The following is a 22,801-nucleotide window of genomic DNA, read 5'->3' as shown; positions in this document are numbered from 1 at the left end:
GTACCCCATTAAGGGGTTAGTTCTTTATTCAGAAGCCTCCCATGTATACACATTAAATAAATTTGTATGCTTTTTCTCCTATTAATCAATCTCTCATGTAAGTGATTTTCAGCAAACCTCCAGGAGGCCAAGAGCCTTGCCCCTCACAATATAAACATACATATGTAACTGCCCAATGGATTCACCTTGCCCGCTGCCTAAACAGAGCCAATTTATCAAGACAGGGGAATTGCAGGGGAGAAAGAGTAAATCATGCAGACCCACCTGTGCGGGAGACTGGAGTTTTATTACTACTGAAATCAGTCTTCCCGAGCATTCAAGGATTGAAGTTTTTAAAGATAATTTGGCAGGTAGGGGCTTGGGAAGTGGGAAGTGCTGATTCGTCAGGTTGGAGATGGACTCATAAGGGGTTGAAGTAAAGTTTTCTTGCTGTCTTCTATTCCTGGGTGGGATGGCAGAACTGGTTGAGCCAGATTACCCATCTGGGTAGTGTCAGCTGATCCATCCAGTGCAGGGTCTGCAAAATATCTCAAGCACTGAAATTAGGTTTTACAATAGTGATGTTATCCCCAGGAGCAATTTGGGGGGGGGGGGGGGGTTCAGACTCTTGGAATCAGAGGCTACATGGCCCCTAATCTGTCCTCTCTAATCTTACAGCTAATTTGTTAGTCCTGCAAAGGCAGACTGGTTCCCAGGCAGGAAGGGGGTCTTTTCAGTAAAGGGCTATTATCAGTTTTATTTCAAACTATGAACTGGATTCCTTCCCAAAGTTAGTTTGGCCTGTGCCTAAGAATGAACAAGGACAGCTTAAAGGTTAGAAGCAAGATGGAGTCAATTAGGTCTGATCTCGTTTACTCTTATAATTTCCTCAGTTATCATTTTTGCAAAGGTGGTTTCACATACATTTATGTATGTATGTATATACATATATGAAACAGGTATGTGAAAGACAAATACAAGGTAGTGCACAGTGTTACATGAACATTATAAAATAAGTTGATATTACACGTAACTTTCAATGGATCAGTAGTCTTCAGCTTATTGAATAAACTTATAAAAGCAAATTTTCAAAAATGCTTATAAATACCAAAACATATATTTTTGTTTCTTTACTAACTGTTATCTACCATATTTATTATCCTCGCTGTCTTAGCCAGTATTTGACTTGGAAAAGAGAAAACATTGCGTTGGAGGAAGAACCTTAGGAAGGCACCTGACTTAGATGTCAGATGAAACTTTCAGAAGATGTACTGACTAAGATCTCGATAGAAATTGCTCAGGAGGGGAGGCAAATGAGAAGACATTCCAGGCAGAGAGAATGTCCAGGCAGAGAGAGAAAGTGAGGAAGTGAGAAAGATGTGCCTTCCAGAAACTGAAAGAAATGCAATATGGCTGGAGTGTAGTATATTTGGGGTTGATAAGAAGCAGAGGTGGAAAATGATGAAAGTAGAGAGGTAATGCAGAACCAAATCATGAGAGCTCACTTAAGCCAATTTCAAAGTTTGGAGGAACTTAGCAATAAAAGGTTGCTTTTGAATATGTCATGAGCAGTAAGGAAGCTTGTTTCTTGCCAAGACAACTCTTTCTTATGATGTTTAATGAGCTTTTTTAAACCTGAAGCAAATATGGCAAAATGTTATGATTTACTTAAACAGAAAAGCTTTTGTAAACAATATTCTTTATACTTTTATGCTATGTTTAAATTTGCATAACAAAACTTAAGAGAGGTACAGACTAATGCATAGATCTATCCAATAAGTAAGGAACTCTACTTTCCACTTTCATATCTCCAGTATTATTAATGGAAGGAAATTTTGTATAAAGTCCAAACAGTGGCCCTTATTTTAACTCTTAGAAAGCAGAGGCATTATATGTTACGGAGTGCTTCTCAAAGCACAGCTGAAATAATGATAGGATTTCTTGCTTACAGCAGATCATAATGTCTATTAATGTATATCAATGGAAACATGTTATATGAAAATTGTAGGCGGGAAATTGGATACGCCCATAATACACCTAGAGGTGCATTTGTGCCTATTGAGCATCTTTCTTACATAAGCCTCTATCTATTGATATTGCTGAATCATTTCTACCTGCTGACCTAAGTCCTGGCCTTCTGTGGCCAATAGAAGATGTCTCTAAAACTATTGTGCATCAGTCTTTCACTTCAAGTATTTCTGAACATGTATGTGTAGTAATGTATAGCCAGCGTTTTCCCACTGTACTTTGCTTTTGAACTTCTAAGCATAACCCAGATGCCCAAAGAAAGAAAGCTGTATGCCTGGTGTAGGGGAGTTTGTCCTATGATGCATGAACCAGCCTCATCACTTAAGGTAGTTCTCTCCCTTTCCTTCTAACAAATTTAAGTCTCTGCTCCAGACTCTGAAGAGTAGATGTCATTCTTCCAAAGCAATTTATAATGTTTGTTAAGGACTTCTCAGCATTTAGTTATAAAATTACTCAAATGCTTAGCAGTCCTCAAATCATCCATATCATTCCAAGATCATCTCTATCAACCAGAAATGATATAAAATTAAAGAATTATTATGGGCAAGCATAGTAATTTTTTGGTAATGGCTAAGTTGGTAATGGCTCTATGGAATCCTTTCCAGTGCCTTTAATTCCTCAGAAATGGTGGCCATGACATTGACAAATTGACTTCTGACACATGGTAAAATATTGGCAATGACCTATACCCAAAAGTTCAGCTTTGAACTGCAAACAACAGAATAGTTTTCTTCTTCCATGAAACTTCAAAAAATATATATAGAAGAAAGACTTAGAGGCATGTTGGGATGTCTGTCTCCTTTGCATATCATAGAGCCAAGTTTCCCATCTCTAGAATATCATTTATTGCTTACCTTTATAGAGAGCTATTTGTGTTTCTACTTCTCTTACTAGACAATAAACTTCTTGAATGGAAGAATTAACTAAGGTTTTTTCACCTTCCAACAGGTGAAATCCAGCAATTAACACACTGTCTGTAACAAAGTAGAGCTCAGAAAATGTTAACCAACCAAAATTGGCTTGAAATCATGGTTTCCAGAAGAATTAGGTTTTGTGGAAAATCATTGCTGAGTCAGAAATTGGCAAGAATCATTTTATGCCCTATTGGCATGTGGTTCTCTCTCCATTTCTTTCTCTCTCTCTTTTTTTTTTTTTTATGAAGCAGTCTCGCTCTGTAGCCCAGGCTGGAGTGCAGTGGCATGATCTCAGCTCACAGCAACCTCATCTCCTGCATTCAAGCGATTCTCGTGCCTCAGCCTCCCGAGTAGCTGAGATTACAGAGATGTGACACCATGCCCGGCTGATTTTTTTTTTTTTTTTTTTTTTTTTTTTTTTTTTTTTTGTATTTTTAGTACAGACAGGGTTTCACCATGTTGGCCAGGCTGGTCTCAAATTCTTGACCTCAGGCAATCCACCCACCTGGGCCTCCCAAAGTGGTGGGGTTACAGGCATGAGCCACTGCGCCTGCCCTCTCTCTCCACTTCAAAGTGGTTCTTTCAAAATGAATCTGCTGAGAGCAGAGCCCAGGTGTTGAAAGCAGCTGTATGTATCTATTTTCATCGACTGTAGAAGTTCCAAGGTGGTTAGGCTGGCAAGTTAAAATTAATGTAAAAATTTTTTCCCAGTATCTCTAGCACAAAGAGGGAAGAAGTCTTAAAATTAAAGTTTTAATATCTGGTGAAGACATAATGAAATTTTAATATTACAAAAGAAATAAGGTTTGTCTAAATATTACAATAAGAAATAAGGTTTGTCTAAATAGTTTTGCAATGATCCATGGAAATGAACGCTATACCAAACTTATTTCAAACAGAAATTTAAAAGTTCCTTAAAAAGTGCAAGAATTGAGAGCCTGCACTTTCTGTTAATCTTGTAATCATCCAGCTATATACCCATGATGAATTTTCTTCATTAGTTTTGCCTTGACAGGAAAATATAGCTGGCTGAAGTGACTGAAGCATTTACCCTTTCAAAAGTAGTATGCTAAGTTTACATGTATTCATTTTAATTCATTTTTATCCTTTTTCTTTCCATGGGATAGTAGAAATTGTGTTCTCCACCCATCACTACAAAAATAGTCATCAAAAATACCTAAAAACATAATGGATCAGAAGTTCTGTGACATCCAGTACCAAGAGAATGTGAAGAATCTTATTTACAAATATGGTATGTAAGTTATTCTAGTAAATGAGGGTTCTAACTACCACATAGGTCAAATGTATTGCAGTTATTGGGAAAAGGAGAGAGTCTGACTGGTAATATTCATCATGGTTTTAATGAGAGTTGGAGAGGAAGGTGTGAAGGGAAAACAAAGTTGCATAAAAACCCTTAGAGTTTTTAGAGAGCCAGAAGAATAAAAATTAGCCTGGAGCATAGAAGAACTTATATAGAAAAACAACCTGCAAGACATGGAGAGAAGTGTAGGAAAATTCCAAAGATTTCCCTGAATATGTGTAACTGCAATTCCCTACCAAACCTAGAGCATGATTCATGATTTACAAATAATTTGGGCTTGTTTTTTCCTCATTGTGAAAGTAATAATTCCCCTATGTGAAAACTGTGGAAAACAATTTAAGGAATAACTATTACCCATTATTTAAATCCCCAAAGATAACTTCCATGAACATTGTGCTGTATATCCTTCCAGATATAGATACATATTCATGTTTTATGTAATTGAGAACATATTAAATATACAAGTTTTATGTCCTACATTTGTTTTTCCATTGCCATTAAAAACTCTCTTAATACATCATGTTATGGATATAATATTGTGTTAAATAACTCAATGTTAAATATTTTTGTTCTTTCCAACGATTCACAATGATTTTCTAAAAACCACTGGGAATTTATGATCACCAAACCTGGAAGCAACTAAGATGTCCTTCAATAAGTGAGTGGATAATAAACTGTGGTACATCTATAGAATATAACACTACCCAGCAGTGAAAGGAATCAGATATCAAGGTCATTGAAAAGACATGGATGAATCTTAAATTCATAATGTATATTTGCTAATAGGTAGGGGAAAAGGTTCTGACCTAAATAACTAGAAATGACCTAAATACCTTGTAAGACTGAAGTCAAAAGGAAATACACAAAAGCATTCTACTCTCACTGATAAAATTGTCTCTGGGGATTGTGAATTGACAATTCTAAAACCACTATACATATGTAGGGGATCAGTCACGGTGGTGGGAGAAATTATAAGGATAAAGTTATAGGAAATAGACATAAACCTTCTTGGAAGGCCAGGAGGTTTGCATAGCTTCAGTTAAAGATTTGACTGAAGGCAGCCTAATCCTCTTTACCTTGAGTTGATAGCAGAAGAGCAAATAACAAGGGAATGTGGGGGAGTTTATCTAAATAGCTTGTTTACTCATGTGGTCCTAAGACTGACCTTTGATCATCTGTGGGCCCATGATTGCCCTCTACTCAGGAGGTTGGCAATGTTAATTACCCTCTAGTGGTGTTTACCTGAGAACTTTGTCATTTAATCTGTACTAAATAAATGCAAACTTCACTGGCTAATTGAGGCCAAAGCTGCGGACTCAGGCAGCAGAGACCCTTAGCCACACTGACAGGCAAAATATCTGTGTCAGTGCACGTCTTTCATCTGTCGCTGGTTCAGGGTCTGTAGGTTGGACCTGGCATATATATATATGTTGGAATTGAGGAAATTAAATAAATACATAGTGAATGATGAGAACCAGGTTTCTCACTGTTAAAGTATAAGGTTACAAATAAACCAGAGGTGGAGACTAAAATGATCCATGAGGCAATAGATCAGAGTTAAAGACATCAGCATGAACTCAAATTTAGCTTAATGCAGATACGGATGGTTACATATTTATTATTTATAGTTATGCATATGATCAGGGGTTAGTATATACACATATATTTCCTTGCTCTGTCAACTGCAAGAACCTAGAAACACTGACATTTAGTAGCAACAAGCCCACTTAGTGCCCAAATCTTGGTTTCTAATACTATTCTTCAATAAAAGGACAAGGGCTCCTTGGATGAATTGCTTAATCTAGGACTGGGGCAAGAAATACACAAGATGACCCTGGAGCATATAGTCATAACACAAAGAAAGAGCTTTAAAAAATACAATGATAAGACATGTCAAAATGACACAGACATCAACTAGAAGAGCTTTCAGCAGTCAAAGCCGAAACAATTTAACTAACAAAATAAAGTAGTATTGGATTTTTAGCTCAAAACATAAAATAACTATCTATGCATCTATACTACTATAAATAAATGTTAAATAAATTTGTTAATAGGAGAAAAATAGATATATCTTCCATAAAGAAATATTCCAAGTAATTTATGTAAATATTCTGCCCTTACATTTGACAATTAATTTTCTAATTCTTAAATGGGAGCTACTTTCAGTGACTTTCTTCCAAAGAGTACACTGGGAGAAGGGGAAAGAATAGAGTAACTTGACAGTAGAGAAACATGATAAACACTACCTCAACCAGGTGATCAAGGTCAAACTCAACAGTGATGCCATGTTAATAGTAAGTACCCTTGAAAAGATGTGATGATAATGGCACTTTATCTCTGTGGTCTTCCTTCCAAAACCCACAAGTTCAATCTAATCACCTTTTTAAAACTCAGAAAAATTTCAATAAAGGGACATCCTATAAAACATGTGAGCAGTAGACCAGATGCAGTGGCTCATGCCTGTAATCCCAGCATTTTGGGAGGCTGATAACAGGCGGATCACGAGGTCAGGATTTCAAGACCATCCTGGCTAACATGGTGAAACTCCATGTCTACTAAAAATACAAAAAATTAGCTGGGCATGGTGGCAGGCGCCTGTAGTCCCAGCTACTCAGGAGGCTGAGGCAGGAGAATGGCGTGAACCTGGGAGGCGGAGCTTGCAGTGAGCCAAGATTGCAACACTGCACTTCAGCCTGGGCAACAGAGCAAGACTCCGTCTCAAAAAAAACAAAAAAAAAACCATGTGAGCAGCCCTCCCCCAAACTGTCAAGGTCATCAAAAACAAGGGAAGTCTGAAAAATTCACAGCTTAGAAGAACCTAAAAAGACATGATGACTATATGTAATGATAACCTAGATAGGATCCTGGAGCAATAAAAGGTCATTAGGTTATAACCAAGGAAATCTGAATATGGTATGCATTTTAGTTACCATCAATGTTGGTTCATTCATTGGGACAAATGGACTTTATCAATATTTATATTAGGGGAAAATGGATGTAGTAAATATGGAAATTTTCTATACTATCTTTGCAATATTTCTGTAAATCTAAAACTAATCTAAAGTAAAACGGTTATGTTTTAAATAATTAAGAATAATATTTTGGCCCCAAAGAGTTGTCCATATTTCTGATTATTTTCTGAGAACTGGAATTACTGATTAAATGAATACTTTAAGGGGCCCTATTGCCAATTATTTACCATTACTTTTGCACTAATTTAATACGTCAGTGACAGCATTTGATTGAGTCTGTCCCTCTGTAGGAGCCCTGATTAAAAGTGACTTAGATGTTGAATCTTCCTTACAGAAGCCAACTAGTCAAAAAGGTCTATCTTTATTCAACCTGAAGTGAAACCTAGAGGATAAGTGTTCAGGGTTGAATGATGCTGCGTGAATTTGTATATGGCTCCACTATTTTCTGACTGACTTTGGGCTGGTTATGTAGCTGCCTTAATCCTCAGTCGTTCTTACCTGTGAGATGACGATAACCAAATAACTCTACCATATGGTTTTGAGGACAATTAAATAAGGTAATGCATACCACTTAATTAGTACCATAGCTGGCACAAAGTAAGCACTTGTTCTCAGTTATTGTTATTGGTTTTTACTTGTTCATTCATTTATTCAACAAATACTTATTGAAGAACCACTATGTGCTAAGCACTCTGGAAGGTTCTGGAGAGACAGTGGTCAACAAGACACAATCCCTGCCTCTAAGGAGCTTACCATCTTGCAGTACAGTCCAAGACATGCACAAGAAATCACAATCTCATGTGATGAGAGTGCAAACAGACTTCCTGATTCCAGGAAGCAATGGAAGCATATGGCATGATCATGATCAAGAAAGCCTCATCAGGGAAGTGGACAGATGAGTCAAAATCTAAAGGATTTGTAGGATTTAACCCAGTGGTGTACTGAAGCCAGCACACACTCGCTCTCTAGGACCCACTGTGCAAATTTCTTCCCAATTTTGTGTGCAATGACATCACATGGGTAGCTTGATAAAAGTCATGGTGAGAATGTTTATGCCATGAAAACCATCAAATGCTGCAAATCTGGGGTCCTCTTCTTCCCCTCTCCCAAAGGCAGTTGTTAAATATTTACCAGCAAAACACTGCTTTAACCAATCAAATTCTGAAGGAGGAATGTGGAGGGAAGCAAGGAGCATGGAGGATTTGAGAAACTGAGAGGCATTTGTCTGAGCTAGAGCAGGAAGGGGTTACGAGGATAAAGAACAAGTGGGAACCAAATCATGTAGCCCTTTGTGAGCCAAATTAAGACATTCAGAATTTTTTTCTGAGTGCAATGGGGAGCCACTGAAGGGTGTAGGGCAGGGGATCAGATATGGTTTGCACATTAGAAAGATTCCCTCTGGATTTGAAGAGCATAGTATAATTGAGAATAGACAGGGTGTGCTTAAGATTTTATGGATACATAGATGACTTGGATTTGATCATTATCTTTGTCTTCACAGGGTGGTATAATTAAAGTGCCATTATCAGTTAATATATCAAAATGTTTGTATTTTTTTCTTTGTGTTTCCTACCTGGATTTTTTTTCAGTTACTTTCTTAAACTGTCACGAAACAGTAGACTGAGACTTAACACTTTTGACAGTTTTATTACATTTCTAACAGTTCCTAGAAAATTTTCTTCTTCCCAATCCTACATTTATGAAGAGAGCAAGACCTGAGACTGAAATAAATGAAAAGGTTGCTAAAGCGAACAAGGTAAAAGATAATAGTCTAAACATGGGTGGTACTTGTGGTTATGGCAAATGGCTTTGAAAAATATTTAGGAGGTAGTTCATGATGATGGCATGAATGAGGAGAGTGAGAGGCAAGGAAAAGTGAAGATAAATGCTCAGATATCTGGCTGGGCACTGGTTACTTACACCACAAAATAGGAACCAATAGAGAAATAGTAATTTAGGGCCAGAATAATATAGTCCAGAAAACAAGGGGGCATGGTGGTGAAAGGGGGGAAAAGAATGTGTTTGTTCAATTATTGAGTTTAAAATGTCTTTGCAAGTTCTAAGAGAAATTGTGCACAACTCAGTTGTGTATGTGAATATGGAGCTCAAGGACACAGGAAAGAAAAAGCACCTTAAAAAACAAGGCATGACCAGGTACAGTGGCTCATGCCTATAACCCTGGCACTTTGGGAGGTTGAGGCAGCAGAATCACTTGAGGCCAGAAGTCCAAGACCAGCCCAGGAAACATAGCAAGACCCAATCTCTACAAAAAAAGAAAAAATAATAATAACCAAATGTAGTAGTGTGTACCTGTAGTTCCAGTTACTCAGGAGGTGGAGGTAGGAGGACTGCTTGAGCCCGGGAGTTGGAGGCTGCAGTGAGTTCTGATTGCACCCCTGCTCTCCAACCTGGGTGATAGAGTGAGACCCTGTCTCTAAGAAAAGGCATGAAAAGTCTTCTTCCAGCATCTGGACACAAAGAAAGAGAATGAAGCCTTGTGAAGCCAAAAGACGCAAGCACGTCTTCAAAGAAGAGCGAGTCAGCAGTGTCAAATATAGTAGAGAGGTCAAAAAAGAATTAAGACATTCTGTCTTTGCTGCTTCTACATGAGAATGAAGACCATTCTCAGGAATCAGATTAAACATTCCAGAAAATGTCAATATCACTCTGAATGGACTCACAGTTACGAAGGGCCCCAGAGGACCTCTGCAGAGAGACTTCACTCATATTAATGTAGAACTCAGTCTACTTGGAAAGAAAACAGAGGCTTCAAGTTGACACAGTGGAGAAATAGACAGGAATTTGCTCTGGTTCACACTATCCATAGTCATGTACAGAACAGGATCCAGAACATTACACTAGGCTTCCATTACAAGATGAAGTCTGTGTATGCTTACTTCCTCCTCAGCATTGTCATTCAGGAGAATGGGTCTCTTGTTGACATTAGAAATTTCTTAAGTGAAAAATACACCTGCAAGGTTCAGATGAGGCCAAGTGTGGCTTGTTCCATCAGTATGTCAAGCCCAGAAAGAGGAGTTCATTTTTGAAGGTAATAACAGTAAACTTGTACCAAATTCAGCCTCTTTGATTTGTACCAAATTCAGCCTCTTTTGAGTTACAGCAGTTAAAAACAAGGATACCAAAAAATTGTTGGATGGTATCTATGTCTCTAAGAAAGGAACAGTTCTGCCGTCTGATGAATAAGGTCTAAGAGTTATCCAGCTATGGAAACGAGAAGATGCTGGATGATTCCTAAGACGTATTTGTGATATTTTTAAAATACAATAAAAGCCCTCTATTGATAGAAAAAAAAATGGAAGGAAGGGATGGAGGAAAGGAGAAAGGGAGAAAGGGAGGAAGGAAGGAAGGGAGGGAGGGAAGGAAGAAAGACTGGATTTAGTAGTAAGGTTCTCTCCTTAGCAGCCACCTACAGAGTCATTTCTGAAGAATGGCTGCGGCAAAGGTCAGATTGTAAAAGACTTAAAAATAGCAAAGATAGACTATTTTTAGCTGTGGCTTAGGTTTCTGCCTAGCAAGGTCAAACCATGTAACAAAGGTATGACCTAGCCCAGTACTTCTGAGACTCTTCCACCAAAATATTGCTTATAGCAAAACGGGGTGGGAATCTACGCATGTCTAGGGGTATAGGATCCTACAACTACAAAATTTCTCTAGCTTTATCCTAGTAATTCTTTAAAATTTATGTTTGTTATAGTATGAAAATAGTAGTTTTCAGCCCCAAAAAAATCTTTTGGAAAAAAAACATACTCCCAGGAAAATGTAAGATGTTTAAACGGTGGCCTCAGGGAGTTCTGCAGGGTGCATATAAACACTAGTTTGAGAAGCAAGGACTCACTCCAAGTTTTGTGTAGGAAAATGTACCTTTATTTCAATTACTTCACAGAGATTGTGTCACAGTTTACCCTGGGCGCGGTAGCTCACGCCTGTAATCCCAGCACTTTGGGAGGCCGAGGCGGGCGGATCATGAGGTCAAGAGATCGAGACCATCCTGGCCAACATGGTGAAACCCCCATCTCTACCAAAAATACAAAAAAAAATTAGCTGGGCATGGTGGCACGTGCCTGTAGTCCCAGCTACTTGGGAGGCTGAGGCAGGAAAATCACCTGAACCCGGAGGTGGAGGTTGCAGTGAGCGGAGATCATGCCACTGCATTCCAGCCTGGTGACAGAGCAAGACTCTGTCTCAAAAAACAGAAAAACAAAAAGAAAAAAGAAATGATCCAAAGAAAGGGAAGTCATCCAAGAAGGCAAGAAGGCAATGTTGACCTGGAGAACAGATGCTGGACCAAACTAGAACTCAGGTTCTACTCCTGGATCACTGTAAAATGATAGTACAAGTTTGGGCAATCGCTTAAAGGCTGTGAGCCTCAGTTTCTACTTCTGTGAAATAAAGGAGCTGATGTGCACGCTTAACAAATTCCTTTCCCATCATAACTTTCTTCTCTGTTTGCCAGTGTTAACGTTAAATGGGCTGAAAGGAAAGGAACAGAGAAGTTAAAACCCTTTCAGAGCCAGGGCTAAATGCAACTATGTTCAAGAATTTTGAACTATGTTCAAAGAGTAACCACTTTCCTACAAGCCTGCAGTTCCAACCCTGCTTTATTTAGCTGTAAATTTTCATAAAAATGGGTCTCAATCCAGATGTTACTGCCTGGCAGAAAATATGAATCAAAACAAAGAAAATTGCATCGTCTCTGTTTTGGCTTTTTTACATGTATAACATTCCTCAAATGCACAACAGCCAACATGCTGTTATTCAGTTAGCAAATGTTTATTAAGTACCTACTATTCAATCACATATAGTTCACCTTATGGGAAATACAGAAATAAATGAAATTAAATCTCTATACTCAAAAGATTTCACTCGAAGAAGAAACAGAGGTATACAACTCTAAGAAAAGGCAGAATAAAATAAATGTCATGGATGGAGATACAAGCCACATGCTCAAGGAATGATCATGTTTGACCAGGATCTTCTGCTGGAGGAGATGGTATTCTTTTCTTCGTGCTATATTCATTGGGAAAGTTATTTAAAGGATGTGAGTCCTACAGTCCAACTAGTCATTGAAAAATGAGTTTTACACAAAAATTCTGACTGCAAATCCAGCTTTCTCTGCTGCTTCTACAAAAAAATTATTTATATTATGCTCTTCAATTTATGAAAACATATATATCTGTGTCTATTTACACAGAGATGTATAAAATTCTATTTAATCTTCACATCAATCCCAAGAAAGAGTTGTTTTTATTTATCCACATATTTCACAAATCTGAGACTCTCAGAGGTTTCAGGACTTGCCCAAGATCAATCAGAACAAATCATAAAGATAGGACTCAAACCCAAAATTCATAACACCCAAGTCTGCAGTTTCCCCTGAAATATTCCTAGCATGCAAGCTGCCGTGCTCTGGGGTAAACTGATAGACCTCCTATCTGATCACTATTACTACCAGGAAGAAGATAAAGACTGGAATTCCAAAATTCTTCTATTTAAATGATTTTATATCTAATGTATTTATTAAAATAAAAACACACAGGGGATTATGAAGCTATATCCATCCCTTACAATGTAGTAGGGTAAGTGACGGTCCCTTGAGCAGAGCTTAGGAAAAGATAGATAGTGCAGAGATGCCAAGAACACGAGGACGCCAGGGCACCACACCAGCACAAGTAGAGAGCTGTAAGACAGAAGCATTGATAATCAGTTTTGCCTCCTTCACAATCCTGCCCAAGGAGAGACTCAGGAATGAAAGAGGAATTTCACCATGTCTGTCACTTTTGCATCTTTTCTGTGAAATGAAAAAAAGAAACCAAAAGGTAAACATGTCTCCAACAGCATTAATTTGTAAAGAGTCCAAATCCCCTTTTAATGTGTTACTTTTCTTAAAGTAATTATCGGAAAAGAAGAAAGTCACTGAATAATTTTTCAGCATTTTAAGAGGAGCACTCCACAAATATGTGCATTTATGTGGCTCTTCCTGTACGCATCTAGCTTATTGATGCTGCAAGTCATGTTTCCAAGCAGATTGCCATGATGGGTCATAATAGATTGCACTGGGGTAGGAATGCGGACTAAGTGGAAATGCAGGGCTAATCTGTCAGGTCCAACCAAGATAAATATCCCAGCAGTACTGCCATATTTCACAGTGCGTACTGTTGACTATAGATCTCCTGACATGATAAATTTTATGGCCAAATGTGGTGGCATTTTGCAACCCTGGGTCTGCTAAGGATGGTTGGTCCTTCTCTGATGGGGTCAATTGTGATAAATGGCCCTGTTGAACTCCCCATGAAATATGACATTTCAGGTTAGCCACATTCTCTTTGATGCGCATTTCCCAGTTAGCCTCAAGACATTTACCAGAGGAGCTTTTCTAGTTGGAAGAATGAAATGGTACCACATATGGCCTTCTCATCTTCCTTACTATTTTGTCAGCAATGAAAAAGAAAGTGGTAGAATCTCTTTCCCAGGAAGATTGTGGACAGATTTCCCTCTGGAGTGACAGGAGGTGGAGGGCACTACCTGGGAGGAGAAGAAGGAAAGAGATAATTGGTTCAATCTCCTGCATCTTTTGTTAATTCCCCTGACACGGAGCCACCTGTTCATTTTGGAGGAAGTTGTCTTTCCTTATAAAAGGGGCCTGAGTAGCCAATAAACTGATGCTACGTATTTCTCCAAGGAAACTGACATTTTCTCCAGAGCAAGCCAAAATGATATTTCCATACACAGAATTATCTATATGCTTCATAAGAAAAGAAAGCTTGAAAACTTCTGTAGACCACCCCATTTCCCATCTTTTCAAGACTAGTTTATGAATGACAGTGATGATGAAAGTGCATGGTACCTGCAGGCTTATGTCAGCATACCCTGTCTCCAGTTAATTCAGCCTTGCACACAAAAGCACAAACTGTCATAGTTTAAGATCTGTCACAAAATAACTATGTGACCCGTGGCAAGTAACTAACCTCTGAGCCTTGGGTTTCTCAGATGTAATGAACCCAAATTTCCTTCCATTGCAAACTTCTAGTAGGTAGTACAACAATGTGTTAAAGAGCACAGACTCTGGAACCAGGCTGCCTGAGTTCAAAACCTGTATCCTTCACATAATACACAAAGAGAATTTGAGAAATTTCTTTTTTTTATTTTATTATTATTATACTTTAAGTTTTAGGGTACATGTGCACAATGTGCAGGTTAGTTACATATGTATACATGTGCCATGCTGGTGTGCTGCACCCATTAACTCGCCATTTAGCATTAGGTATATCTCCTAAAGCTATCCCTCCCCCCTCCCCCCACCCCACAACAGTCCCCAGAGTGTGATGTTCCCCTTCCTGTGTCCATGTGTTCTCATTGTTCAGTTCTCACCTATGGGTGATAATATGCGGTGTTTGGTTTTTTGTTCTTGCGATAGTTTACTGAGAATGATGATTTCCAATTTCATCCATGTCCCTACAAAGGACGCGAACTCACCATTTTTTATGGCTGCGTAGTATTCCATGGTGTATATGTGCCACATTTTCTTAATCCAGTCTATCATTGTTGGACATTTGGCTTGGTTCCAAGTCTTTACTATTGTGAATAATGCCGCAATAAACATATGTGTGCATGTGTCTTTATAGCAGCATGATTTATAGTCCTTTGGGTATATACCCAGTAATGGGATGGCTGGGTCAAATGGTATTTCTAGTTCTACATCCCTGAGGAATCACCACACTGACTTCCACAAGGGTTGAACTAGTTTACAGTCCCACCAACACTGTAAAAGTGTTCCTATTTCTCCACATCCTCTCCAGCACCTGTTGTTTCCTGACTTTTTAATGATTGCCATTCTAACTGGTGTGAGATGGTATCTCATTGTGGTTTTGATTTGGATTTCTCTGATGGCCAGTGATGGTGAGCATTTTTTCATGTGTTTTTTGGCTGCATAAATGTCTTGAGAAGTGTCTGTTCATGTCCTTCACCCACTTTTTGATGGGGTTGTTTTTTTCTTGTAAATTTGTTTGAGTTCATTGTAGATTCTGGATATTAGCCCTTTGTCAGATGAGTAGGTTGCGAAAATTTTCTCCCATTTTGTAGGTTGCCTGTTCACTCTGATGGTAGTTTCTTTTGCTGTGCAGAAGCTCTTTAATTAGATCCCATTTGTCAATTTTGACTTTTGTTGCCATTGCTTTTGGTGTTTTAGACATGAAGTCCTTGCCCATGCCTATGTCCTGAATGGTAATGCCTAGGTTTTCTTCTAGGGTTTTTATGGTTTTAGGTCTAAGTTTAAGTCTTTAATCCATCTTGAATTGATTTTTGTATAAGGTGGAAGGAAGGGATCCAGTTTCAGCTTTCTACATATGGCTAGCCAGTTTTCCCAGCACCATTTATTAAATAGGGAATCCTTTCCCCATTGCTTGTTTTTCTCAGGTTTGTCAAAGATCAGATAGTTGTAGATATGTGGCGTTATTTCTGAGGGCTCTGTTCTGTTCCATCGATCTATATCTCTGTTTTGGTATCAGTACCATGCTGTTTTGTTTACCGTAGCCTTGTAGTATAGTTTGAAGTAATCTCTCTGTGTTTCATTTTTCTCATCTGTGAAATGGGGTTGATAATCAAAGCACTCAATACATAGGGCTGTGGTGAGCATTAAATAATTTAATATATGCAAAGTGCTTCTAATCAAGGACAGAAGACAGTGAGTTTTCAGTAAGTGTTTGCAATTATTATACTAGGATTCTATGTACATGGTATTCAAGTAATGGTGACCAGTCCAGTATGTGAGCTGTTACATAGTAAAATAATTAACATTTTTTTACTATCTCACCGTCACCTGTAAATGGACTCCTACATGTGGACAAATTGTTATCAACAAACAACAGGAACAGAACTGCATAATATTAATCATTATACTTCTATTTTCTTTATCAGTTTATGTCAGCATCATATCCACAAATGGTAATATTTTAAACTCTTTCTTCCCCTGAATTAGTCCCACCCCCATCTTCTTACTCAATGAACACACACACACATACATACATACACACAAGTACTCAAACCACAGTCATTATACAAATCTTTTTTTAACTTCAACTGCCCAATATTTCAACATCACATCTTCTCTTTTCCATTCCTATAACAATCACACACGGGATGCATTCAATAAAGTTTCCTTGATGATGACGATGCTAATATGACTGAATATGAACATAATGGTCTTAAATTAGTAAATTGTACTTATTATTTTCAAAGTATACAGGTAAATCATACGTGCTTTATTCATTCATTCATGCATGCAGCTGTAAGCCTGCCATATATTAAGCCCTGAAAAATCTCTTTTGGGCCCAAAACAATGATGTGACACATCAAAATCTCATCTAAATTTACATTCAGGCAAAATCTTAGTTATTATCTTATGGTCAAGCCATAGAGCATTCATTTTGTAAGCAATTACTTACAGAAAATAATTCATTAAATTCCTAATTGTTTTTCTTCTTAGGACTTTGCTTTGGTCTATAGATACATTTTTCTAGTTGTGACTTCCTCATCTGAATATTAAGGAAGTTTGACTAAATAGTCTCAGAGGTCACTTTTTGTTCTAATGTTCTATGGGACAAAGACAAAAATAGTTCCCCATGATTAGGACTTAAGGAAATAATGTCAGCCAGGAAATATAATGGATTCTAAAATAATGACAAAAAGGATATGCACAAAATTGATTATTTCTGGGTGGTCAGCTTGTGAATGAATTTTATTACTACCTTAATGTTCTCCGTCTCTCCTCTTTATTCTTTTCCTGTTTGGTTGCACTATTATTATATGGGCTGCCAAAAGGAGTAAAGTGTGATCAGCTTTCCTGGAACATTAAGTCTGGAGAAATTCTGAGGGGCTACTCCTGGCTCCCACTTGATTGATGGGTCAGTTGAGCAACAGCTGACATATAATGAAAAAATCATAGACTTCAGAGTCCAAAGACTATACTTTAAGTCTCACTTTTTCTTTCAGCTTTATATTCCACTACAAACAATTCACGTTTCTTCTCTGAGGCTCAGGTTTGCATCTATAAAATGCATATCCTCACAATTGAAGGCATAACCTTTGCCTGGCTGTCTAGCTATGTCATCAGTACAAGAAAGACATTGCTATTCCTTATCTTCCAAGTGTGAGAGAAGAAACTCAGTGAGGTTAAAAGAGGCAGTACAAGTGAAAGTACCTTGTAAATCCCAAAATTCTACATGCATTTTGTTGTAGTTGTTACTGTTAGATTACCCCAACAAAACATTAAGCTTTTATGCCTATGTGATTACAGTAATGCAGACAATAATATAAACTTTGATTATAAGTAGACATGTTTGTTCTCCTTAATTTGAGATATACAGAAAAAAATTCAAGAGGAGAGTAGCACTTCCTTTTTCCACTAAACTTCAAGCATGGTAGGAGTGGCCTATGTCTATCTTGTACACCAATGGGCATTTCTAGCACATAGTAAAGAGCCTGGAATATAGGAGTTCAGTAAGCACAGTAAAACTCTTCCAATGATGGACGTGATTCCATTTTATGATTTCCATAAAATGCCTGATTGCATTATTGCAAGATTAAGGAAAAGGCCATGCAGTTTGCTAGCTCAAGGCTGTTGGGTGTGCAATCTAAATTCATCTAGTCCCATGGCTGTGACTTGGTCCCACTTCACTGTCATCTTCTCTGGCTTAAATATTGATTCCAGGTCTTCTGGCTGGCTGAGGTTTCCAGGATGGGAAATACAATTATAGACATATCTTTGCACCTTTTCCCCTCCTTATCTGGGTAGGAATAAAGAACTTTGGAAATATGAGGACCCATTCTCTGGCTCCACACTTCCCAAGAAAAACTTTCTCTACTGTTTCTTTTTTTATTATTTATTTTTTCCCCATAGGTTTTTGCAGAACAAATGGTGTTTGGTTACATGAGTAAGTTCTTTAGTGGTGATTTTTGAGATTTTGATGCACCCATCACCCAAGCAGTATACACTGTACCCAAAGTGTAGTTTTTTATCCCTCATACCCTCCCACCCTTTCACCCAAGTCCCCAAAGTCCACTGTATCATTCTTACGCCTTTGCATTCTCATAGCTTAGCTCCCACTTATGAGTGAGAACATATGATGTTTGGTTTTCTATTCCTGAGTTACTTCACTTAGAATAATAGTATCCAGTTCCATCCAGGTTGCTATAAATGTCATTATTTTGTTCCTTTTTATGACTGAATGGTATTCCATGGTATATATATATATACCACAATTTCTTTGTCCACTCATTGACTGATGGCCATTTGGGCTGGTTCCATATTTTTGCAATTGCAAATTGCGCTGCTATAAACATGCATGTACAAGTATCTTTTTCGTATAATGACTTCTTTTCCTCTGGGTGGATACCCAGTAGTGGGATTGCTGGATCAAATGGTATTTCTACTTATAGCTCTTTAAGGAATCTCCACACAGTTTTCCATTGTGGTTGTACTAGTTAACATTCCCACCAGCAATGTAAAAATGTTCCCTTTTACTGCATCCCCACCAATATCTATTTTTTAAAATGTTTTGATTATGGCCATTCTTGCAGGAGTAAGGTGGTATTGCATTGTGGTTTTGATTTGCATTTTCCTGATCATTAGTAATGTCGAGCATTTTATTATATGTTTGTTGGCCATTCGTATATCTCCTTTTGAGAATTGTCAATTCATGTCCTCAGCCCATTTTTTGATGGGTTTGTTTGGTTTTTTCTTGCTAATTTGTTTGAGTTCCCTGTAGCTTCTGGATATCAGTCCTTTGTGAGATGTATAGACTGTGAAGATTTTCTCCCACTCTGTGGGTTGTTTGTTCACTGTGCTGATAGTTTCTTTTGCTGTGTGGAAACTTTAGTTTAATTAAGTCCCATCTATTTGTCATTGTTTTGTTGCATTTGCTTTTGGGTTCTTTGTCATGAAGTCTTTGCCTGAGACAATGTCCAGAAGGGTTTTTCCAATGTTATCTTCTAGAATGTTTATGGTTTCAGGTCTTAGATTTAAGTTCTTGATCCATCTTGAGTTGATTTTCATACAAGGTGAGAGATGAGGATCAAGTTTCATTCTTCTACGTGTGGCTAGGCAATTATCCCAGCACCATTTGTTGAATAGGGTGTCCTTTCCCCACTTTATGTTTTCGTTTGCTTTGTCAAAGATCAGTTGGCCGTCAGTATTTTACTTTATTTCTGGGTTCTCTATTCTGTTCCATTTGTCTATGTGCCTATTTTTATTGTAGTATCACGCTGTTGTGGTGACTATAGACCTATAGTATTAAAATGACCATACTGCCAAAAGCAATCTATAAATTCAATGCAATTCCCATCAAAATACCACCATCATTCTTCACAGAACTAGAAAAGGCAATCCTAAAATTCATCTGGAACCAAAAAAGAGCCTGCATTCCCTGCCATTTCTTCACCTGATCTCACCCTCCCCTTTCTAACCAGTCCCCTCTCTTTCCCTGAGAAGATAAGAAATCCAATCAGGGACTGAGCAGAGGACCAATATTTATTACCAATACTCACTGTGTTTTACTATTGGTAAATTAAATGAATATACAGTTAAAAGAATGACTTAGATGAATAAAAGTGGCATATTTAATATTTAACATATTAAATGAAACTGGTATATATTGAGATAAAGGATATTCCCAAAATGATTTGAATTTTTTTTTCAGAGAAGAAGAGGTGAGAAAGGGATCAAAGAGAAAAAGAGAAACTGAGACATTTATACTAAGAAATGACCCAGTTGTGTCTTTAAAGATAGACCACATTTTGAGAAGCAGGCAGACCCACAGACAAAACTCTCCCAAACAGCAATTTTTTAATTCCTTGGCTTCCACTATGAAATCAATTACTTTTTCATGAATAGTAAACTACTCTCTCTGGTACTCTTCCAACTTGTCTAAGATAGAGTCTATCATTGGATCATTTAATTGGATCAGCTCACTCTTCATGATAAGCATGAGCATTACACAATATTTTATACTCTAAATTTGAAGGAACCCTACATACCTGCCCCATCAGTTGGTTACCATCTTAGCTTACCAAATTTATGATCTGTGAGCTTCCATGACCACTCACAGCTGTCTTGATTTTCCCTGGGGCTGCAGCAATGATGGTTGAGAAGAAATTCATAAGTGTTTGGTTTTGAAGTACTGTGTTGGCCTCATGAGACTGGAGTAAGAAAAGGGAGGAAGTTTCTGTTTCTCTCAGATTTCATTTTAACAAGATTCCAGACTGACATAATTTTCCAACCAAGTGGGACCAATTTAAATACCAGGATATGGTGATTTTTTCTTACTATTTGATTTCAGTATTTCACTTTTTAAGTAGGAACCATAAGGCATCATTCAATAAATATTTAATAGGCTGTTATAATATAGAAAGCACCCTGCTAAGTCTTGCTGAAGACGTAAAGGAAAATAAAACATGACTTGTTTCCAATCCAGTTATGCCATTTCATATACATGCAATGCAGTTAAATATACGTGATAGCATAAATGAACTAGAAACAAACTCTCTCTCTCTCTATATATATATATATATACATATGTCCCATTTATCCCATTATTTAATATTTAAATATGCCACTTTTATTCATATATACACACACATATATACACACACACAAATTTTTGTGTACGTATATATGTATCTATATCTATTGTCTATATCTATTGTCAACTGAAGAATAATAAGGTTCATAAATTTGGAAAGAAGAGCTTTATTTCTTCTAAATGGTTGCAGCCTGCAGGTGGCCACTCTGACAGGCCGGAAAGTGTAGCATCCAGTCACAAGCCGAAAACAGGAACTTTGAGGGAGACTTAAAGGGAACAGAAATTTATGCTGAGTGGAGTGGCCAAGTATACACATTTAATAAGCTGTAGGAGGAGTCATTAATATTTATGAACGGAGAAAGATGCACATGTGCAATTGAGATTTACATCCCTTCATGGGTCACATGTACAAAAAGTGATGGCATCAGCATGATCTGAGGGTGGAGTTTTCAGCCCTCTGAGGTCAAAAGATAAAGCAGAAGACACAAAAATCCTCATTGTACACCCTCTATAGACTGGCCAGAACCACTCCATGTTCCCTGGTCTCTTATCAGCAAGGAATGCCATTCAGCCGTTGTATTAATACCACAAAAAGGGAGAAGCTGCCTCAGGGGTTGGTTGAAATCAGCAGTAGAGTGAATCTTTCAAAAGGGCTGGCTTCTGTTTAACCCTCAAGGAAAAAAGTCTAATGGCAGTTAGCAAAGAAGGGTGTATAACGAGGTGAATCTGCCCTCTTATCACTTTATGGCTAGGAACTCCGTTTTCAAGGTTTCCCTAGGGTCCCCTTGGCCAAGAGGGGGTCAGTTCAATTGGTTGGATAGATCAGAATTTCATTTTTATTTCTCACTCTATAGAGAGAAAAAAATATATATATATAGATAGATAGATAGATAGATAGATAGATAGATATAGATAGAGACATAGAGACATAGATAGATAGATAGATAGATAGATATAGACAGACAGATAGATATAGATAGATAGAGACATAGAGACATAGATAGATAGATAGATATAGATAGATAGATAGACAGATAGATAGATATAGACAGACAGACAGACAGATAGATGCTATAATAACTCACAATATAAGACAGCATATAGGCTCCAATAGGCGAATGGCAATATGTAAAAAGGAAGAGTGGAAATATCAGAGAAGAATCAAAAGATATGAGCCCCAACTCACACACAAAAAAATAGATACTTTTTTTTAATGGAGAGTGTGAAGTCCTGATAAGCAACAAGGATGGAGACTAGCTGTCGAGATAGAAGAAAGCAGAAAAGGGGGAGAGGAAAACCAGCTCTCACAAGAATGCTGACTAAACATCATTTTCTTGCACAAACACCCTGTCACAGGATGCCTGGGGTGGAAAGGCCTGCCAGTTAAAAATCACCCCAATGTATTTTTAGCAAAGCAGCATGACCCTAGCCACATATAGCCCCTAGAGCACGACCCTATAAAACTTCTCTCCAGCCCTTGACTCTTCTCAAACAACCCCTTCTCTGCTGTGCTGCCCATTACTTCCTTGCAACATACTTTCTCTCTAATAAACCTGCTTTCTTTAACTCACTACTGTCTTGGTAAATTCTTTTGCCACCCACAATGCCAGCCCCAGTCAGTCACAACCCATGATAGGGAGGATTTCAACTGATGGAGAAGAGGTTGGCAAATATGAGATAACCCAGCCAACTTGAGAAATATTGAGAAATATTAAGAAACCATGTTTCAATGACACTTTAGTGCTGAAATTTAAAAGCCATCAGAGTGAAGAATTTGGCCTTCATGCTACAAATAAGAAAAAGCCATTCAAGGATTCTTAGTAAAGTAACATCAAGAAGTAATATTTAGGAGGATCCATCTATCAGCATTAGGTAGACTCATTTAAAGAAAAGTTGCTTGTAGGCAGAGAATCTAACACAATGAAACTTCATGGGAAGGTAGAATCAGTGGACTGATCTGGTTTCAAATTCCATTCACTAGCTCTATGGCCT

This window comes from Pongo pygmaeus, chromosome 15 (genome assembly GCF_028885625.2).
Source record: "Pongo pygmaeus isolate AG05252 chromosome 15, NHGRI_mPonPyg2-v2.0_pri, whole genome shotgun sequence".
Taxonomy (NCBI): domain Eukaryota; kingdom Metazoa; phylum Chordata; class Mammalia; order Primates; family Hominidae; genus Pongo; species Pongo pygmaeus.
The sequence above is the reverse complement of the archived record's forward strand: the minus strand, read 5'-3'. Positions refer to the sequence as shown.